General features: G+C 41.6%; 1 non-coding gene across 1 annotated transcript; it reads left to right on the forward strand.

Moving 5' to 3' along the window:
- The first annotated feature begins 5,435 nt into the window (after window positions 1-5,435).
- On the forward strand, window positions 5,436-5,542 carry LOC111817956. The gene has a single exon (XR_002822046.1). It is a non-coding gene; the product is annotated as a U6 spliceosomal RNA (small nuclear RNA).
- Window positions 5,543-6,498: the final 956 nt, after the last annotated feature.

A 6,498-nucleotide genomic window follows, 5' to 3' on the forward strand; every position in this document is an offset into this window, starting at 1 on the left:
ACTGAGCTGGTTATTGAGACTGAGAGTGGTGGTACGCCTGTAATCCCAGCACTTGGGAGGCTGAAAACAGGAGAATCACTATGAGTCCAATCTATGTAATGAGACCCTATAGACCCTATACCAAATACATTTTAAAAAAAAAGAAAAAGAAAATCTTACAAGGACCCCCCCACTGCTACTGTATATAATATGCATTTACAAAACTGCTGTATCACAAATTAACTATGTTATCATTTTTATACCTAGCAATGATTTCCTTTAAGAACTATAATACAATATTTGGGCTACCAAATCAGTGCCTTTCTTTGTTCTTTTATAATTAGGGACTCCCAAGAAGTGGTACAAGCCACCTGATGCAGCAGTCATGCGTGTACCACCAGTGGTGCGATCCAATGAGCACGACTGAATTCAACTCAGAGCTGCCCGGGAGCAAGCCTCACACGTGACAGCCCTGCCATGAGCGTGTGGCGGCCAGCCTGGACTGCACAGCAAGACCTGGTCTCAAAAGAAAATACAAGAAGAGGTGGGTGCTAGGCATGGGGGTGCACACCTGCAATCCCAGCACTTGAGAGGTTGAGGCAGGAGGATCATTACAAGTTTGAAACTGGCCTGGACTACAAAGTGAGCTCCAGACCAGCCTGAACTGCATAGAGAAGCCCTGGCTCAAAAAGACATTAAAAAAAAAAAATCATGGTGGGAAGTATATCATAAAGCATTCGCGACTTGAAGATAGGTCAGAAGAAACTATCAATACAGAATAGAGCATATAAACATCTAAAACCATTAACAAAGATTCTCTGACCTATGGAGATCAGAAAAGGAAAAAAATGAATGTCAAGTGGTTAAACACTACTTTTCTAATTTGAGGCAAACTGTCAACCTACGTATCCATGAACCTCTGAACAAACCCTGCTTTTAAAAATGAAAGCAAGCCCTGGGTAAGCATATCATGATCAATTTACTAGAAAGTAAAGAGAAAGAAAAATCTCCAAAGCAGCTAAAGGGTGGAGTGCAAGGGAGGAAAGACACCTGAGGACAAGTGGACAACAACATTCCAGCCAGGTGTGTGGTCTCTAGGTGCAATCCTAGAACTCAGGAGGCTGAGGCAAGAGGATCACTCAGTTGAAGCCATAAAACCAAGAGACTGAGTATTATTTTCAGGTCATGTTGAGGCTTGAGGGAAGACAGAGTAGATTCCAGGTGGACGCGACACCCACCACCTCCAACCTGGTCTTAATTTTGCTTCCTTCCTGGCATAGGTCAACAGAGGCAAGGACTAACCAACCGACCTGCTCCTGGACCAGGGCAGTGGCATGGGTGGGAAGGGAACAACTAGTGCCTAGGACAGCTGATATTAAGTCCTACAGTTCCTGCAAAAGCTGCCCCTCGGACCGCATCCATCAGAGAGCAGGGTGGATCGTGTTTCCCACCCACCAGCAGGGGGCAAGGACACACTAATGTGATTGGGTGAGCGGACAGAGTGGGCCTGGGGAGGGAGGGCGCCTCGGAAACCCCTAGGCCCTGAAGCTCTGTAGGGAAAATCCTGACTGGCTGCATCCTAGGACTGGAGGGCTTGGAAGGAAGTGACTCATTCAAAAACACAGGAATTTTTTTTTTTTTTTTTTCCAGAACTGGGGATTGAATTCAGGCCCTTGCGCTTGCCAGGGAAGTGCTTATTCTACTGAGCCATCTTCCTGGCCCCAGGAATTTTTTCTTAACTCAAATCTTTTTATTTCTTTTTCTCTTTTTCTTTTTTTACTGTTCTTCATCAGTGTTTGGGGGCTTGGGAATTTTTCCTGTTTTCTTCTTTTAGTTTCCTTTTCTTCTCTTTTCCCCTTCCAACTTTTTCTCTCTCTAATCTCTTATTTTTTGTATATTGTTGTTTATCTTTTTTCTCTTTTTCTTATTTGTTCTTTCCAGTGACTGTTCCCCAAGCTATTCATTTCCTTTTTTTAGTCAGGAGGACTCACCTCATTTTTCTCTCCTCTTCCTCCTCCTCCTCCTCCTCCTCCTCCTTCTTCTTTTGTATTTAGTACAGAGTCTAGAGGGTCCCACTACACAGATCGGACTTGTAGTGATTCTCCTGTTTTCAGCTTCCCAAGCACTGGGATTACAGGACCGCACCACCACACTCAGTCTCAATTGCCATCTCAACACACCCCAGGTGCAGGGCCTGCACAGTAAGCCAGGGATCAAACCTCCGACCCCTGTGTCTGCCTAAGCAGGTACTTTAACCTGCTGAGCTGTCCGGCTGGCCCTCCTTCTTCTAATGTTCCAGTAATTAATTAGTCAAATTTTGCTTGTAAGCTTTGTCTAGCTAGTTAATGGTATGCTATTGTGCTTGAATATTGTTCATTTGTTTGTTGTCTTTCTGAGACAGGTTCTCACTACGTAGTTCAGGCTGGCCTTAAACTCACTTTGTAGCCTAGGCTTCCTCAAACTCACAGCAATCCTCCTGCCTCAGCCTCCCGAGTACTGGGATCACAACTGTGCACCATGACAACTGGGCTCTGTTATTTACTAGGAGAAGGAAACTTGTTCCACTTAGTAAGTATTTACTGTAGGTCAATATTAGTTTGTCTTAGTGTTCACATTATAATTATAGTTAAGAGTGGTACATTATTGGTCTTTCGGTTTGTTGAGACTCAGTTTGTATTTGATGCAATAATTGATGATACTTTTACTACAGCAGCCTACAGCACAGAGCTGTTGCTATTAATTAGTGTTTTGGGGATGCCAATGTCTGGGTTGACTTAGTCATTAACAATGCTGTGGCCCAGTCCAGAAGAACTGGGTACTGGGTCGAATATTCTGCAGGCCTCTGTCCCACGTAGATGGAGAGACTGGACCCTGGGACAGAGGCAAAGGCCAAGAGCTGGCCAACCCAGAGGAGCTACCCAAAAGTAGACTTTAACCAAAAGGTCTCCACACTAAAGCAAAGGTTTCCACCACAAGCCACCCGCCAGCCTCAAATCCAAATAAGCAAAAATTGAAACACGAGAGGACAAGCCAACAGAACGAATCTAAAAACTTAACTCCCCTGAAGTTGATCCACGAGGCATCAGAGGAAAGGAAAACAAAAGCCACACGCCCAAATTACTCAAAATGTCATCAGGGAGTTGACAAAACACATCAATAAGTTATTTGACAAACTCACAGGAGATATGAATAAACAGATATTGGGCCCAATAAAACAAAATGACCAGTGAGTCTAAAAGCACAGTAATAAAAAGTTAGCCAAGGCTTTAAAATGCAAAAACAAATCCAACAGCTTCCACATTATACAAAGAAGACTAATCTAAAATTTACTGGAATTAGTAGGAAAAACATGGATGAAGAAACAAAATCCAAGAATATGCTGTACATGAGAAGCATAGTTAACCCAAAAAGAAACTCAACAAAAAATTAAGGATGGAAAATAATATTCCATGCAACAGAATACTGAAAAAACAAAAAACAAGCAAGTGTAACTATCCTGTATTCAAAGTGGGCATCAAGGCGTAGTTGACTGAAAGAAAAATAAAAGGTCATGCATATTAGCTAAAAGAAAAATCCAACAGGAAGTGATAACTATTATTGACATATATGGGGCCGGGGAGATGGCTCAGTAGAATAAGTGCTTCCCTGGCAAGCACAAGGTCTTGAGTTCAATCCCTGGTTCCTCCAAAAACAGAAACAAAAACAAAAACATATATGCACCAAACAATAGTTAATCAACTTCATATAGCAAATTTTAAAAAAAGATGAACATCAACAAAATTATAATGGGACCTGAATACCCTACTGTCACAAATACAAAGATCAACTAGGAAAATGTCAATAAAGAAATACTAGAGGGGCGGGGGAGATGGCTCAGTGGAATAAGCACTTCCCTGGCAAGCGCAAGGGTTTGAGTTCAATCCCCGGTTCCGCAAAAAAGATGAAAAAAGAAAGAAAGAAATATCAGAGCTGAAAAACACCTTTAAGTAAATGGACATCATGTGTATCTACACGAAGCTTTACCCAAAAACAAAATACATGTTCTCAGCAGCACATGGAACCCTCTCAAAATTCTAAAAATTCAATTCTTTGCAAAAGTATTGAAATTACACCACGCAAATGATCGGGGGATGGCACATGAAATTGGAAATCCACAACAAAAAAGAAAATGCAGGAATTATGCAAATACACTCTTAAATAAGCAAAGAGTTGCATTAAAAAAAAATCAAAGAAGTAAGACAGTTGCTAAAACTAAGCAGTAATGCCTGCGTAATGCACCCGACCTCACAGGACACGGTGCGCACACTCCTAAGCAGAAAGGCTACGGCTGTGAGCGCACACACCACAGAAACAGCATGAGCTCAAACAGCCCAATCAGGCACCTCAAGGATCTAGGAAAATGAGAATAATCCAAGCCCAAAGTCAGTACAAGGAAGAAAATTAGGGGCTGGGGAGATGGCTCAGTAGAATAAGTGCTTCCCTGGCAAGCGCAAGGGTCTGAGTTCAATCCCTGATCCCGCCAAAACAAACAAACAAACAAAAAGAAAGAAAGAAAATCATAAAGATCTGAGAAGAAATTAATGAAATTGAGATTTTTTTTTTCAGAACTGGGGATTGAACTCAGGTCCTTGTGTTTCCCAGGTGAGTGCTCATTCTACTGAGCTATCTCCCCAGCCCTAAAAAGCCAATATAAAGAATCAATGATGAGCAGGATGTGGAGGTATACACTTGTAATCCTAGCATTCAGGAGACTGAGGCAGGAACATTGTCATGACCTCAAGGCCAGCCTTGGCTAAATAGTGAGGCCCCATCTCATAATACAATCAACAAAGGGCTGGCCAGTTAGCTCAGTGGACTAAAGCACCTGCTTAGGCAGGTGCAGGGACTGGGTTTTGATCCCTGGCTTGCTGTGCCAGTCCCACCCCAGGCCTCGCTGAGACAATGACTAAGACTGTGCATGGTGGCATGTGCCTGTAATCCCAGCCCTTGGGAGGCTGAAAATGGGAGATTCACTGTGAGTCCTATCCGTGTAGTGAGACCCTGTACTAAATACATTTTTAAAAAATCAATTAATCAGAGAGCTGGTTCTTTGAAAGAATAAATAAAACAGACAAGCCTTTACCCAATCTAACAAGAGAGAAGGGCCGGGGAGATGGCTCAGTAGAATAAGTGCTTTCCTGGCAAGGCCTGAGTTCGAGGATCACTACAAGTTTGAGACCAGCCTGGACTAAAAGGGAGCTCAAAGCCAGCCTGACCTGCATAGCGAGACCCTGTCTCAAAAAGTTAATTTTTTGTGTGTGAAAATCAAGACAGAGTTTTAGTATCTAAAGTTATCCAGGACTCCACATTCATAATTCAGTGTTGTGGAAATTTAAAAAATGATTGAAGAGGTAGAAAGGAAATGACTTTGGGGGGGAGAGGATGGACCAAAGAATCTGATTAAAAGTTGAAGTCAGTTGCTCACTTCGGCAGCACATATACTAAAATTGGAACAATACAAAGAAGATTAGCATGGCCCCTGCGCAAGGATGGCACGCAAATTCGTGAAGCATTCCATATTTTTTTAGATTGTTTAGTTGAATTAAAACACCTATAGTAATTAGATGCCAATAGATTATTCATCTCTGACAGGAAAAAAAATAAAATAAAATAAAATAAAAGGTTACAGAGGAAAGATCATTTTGTATTTATATATACAAAATAGGATAAATTTACAGCTACTTTCGCTTAACTCAATGAGAAGAAAGAGGTGTACTAACAGTGTTTGGGCAGGATATCCTGTCTGCTTCTTGTACTATGGATAACCACTAAGAAGATAACAATGGACAGTGTATTGACTATCAAAACTGTCCTATTAATCAGCTGTGAAACTGTCTCATTCATATTTATTTCTCAATAAATAAATAAATAAAAAGTTGAAATCAGTATTTCTGAATTTTAAAAAAAGAATTAATAAGCAAACTCAGTCATGTAGCAGGATACAAAATCAATACACAAATTTCAGCAGTGGGGTCAGGGATAGAGCTCAGCACCCAAAGCACCTGCCTGGTAAGCACAAGGTCCCGAGCTCGATCCCCGGTACCAAAAAATAAATAAATCAATCAACAGTGTTCCTGTACACTAAGGATGAACCCACTGAGAAAGAAGTTAGGAGAAAAAGATAGCGCCAAGAAAAGTTAAACACTTAGGAATCAATACAAGAAGTGGAAGACCTCTAGAATGAAAACTGCAGCACTCTGGAAAGGGAAACTGAAACAGACACCAGAAAATGGAAAGAAAGCTCCCGCTGTTGGCCTTATTTCCAATCTGATGCACAGATTTAACAGAATCACAACCACAATACCAAACGCATTTTTCACACAACTGGAGCAAACAGTCCTAAAATTCATCCAGAATCAGAACAGATCCCAGAGTAATGAGGTAGCAGGCCCCAGTAACAAGAGCGAAGCCTGGCAAGCACAAGGGTCTGAATTCAATCCCTGGCTCTGCCAAAAATAAAATAAAATAAAATAAAATAAA

This window comes from Octodon degus, unplaced genomic scaffold, assembly GCF_000260255.1.
Source record: "Octodon degus isolate 3935 unplaced genomic scaffold, OctDeg1.0 scaffold00075, whole genome shotgun sequence".
NCBI lineage: Eukaryota > Metazoa > Chordata > Mammalia > Rodentia > Octodontidae > Octodon > Octodon degus.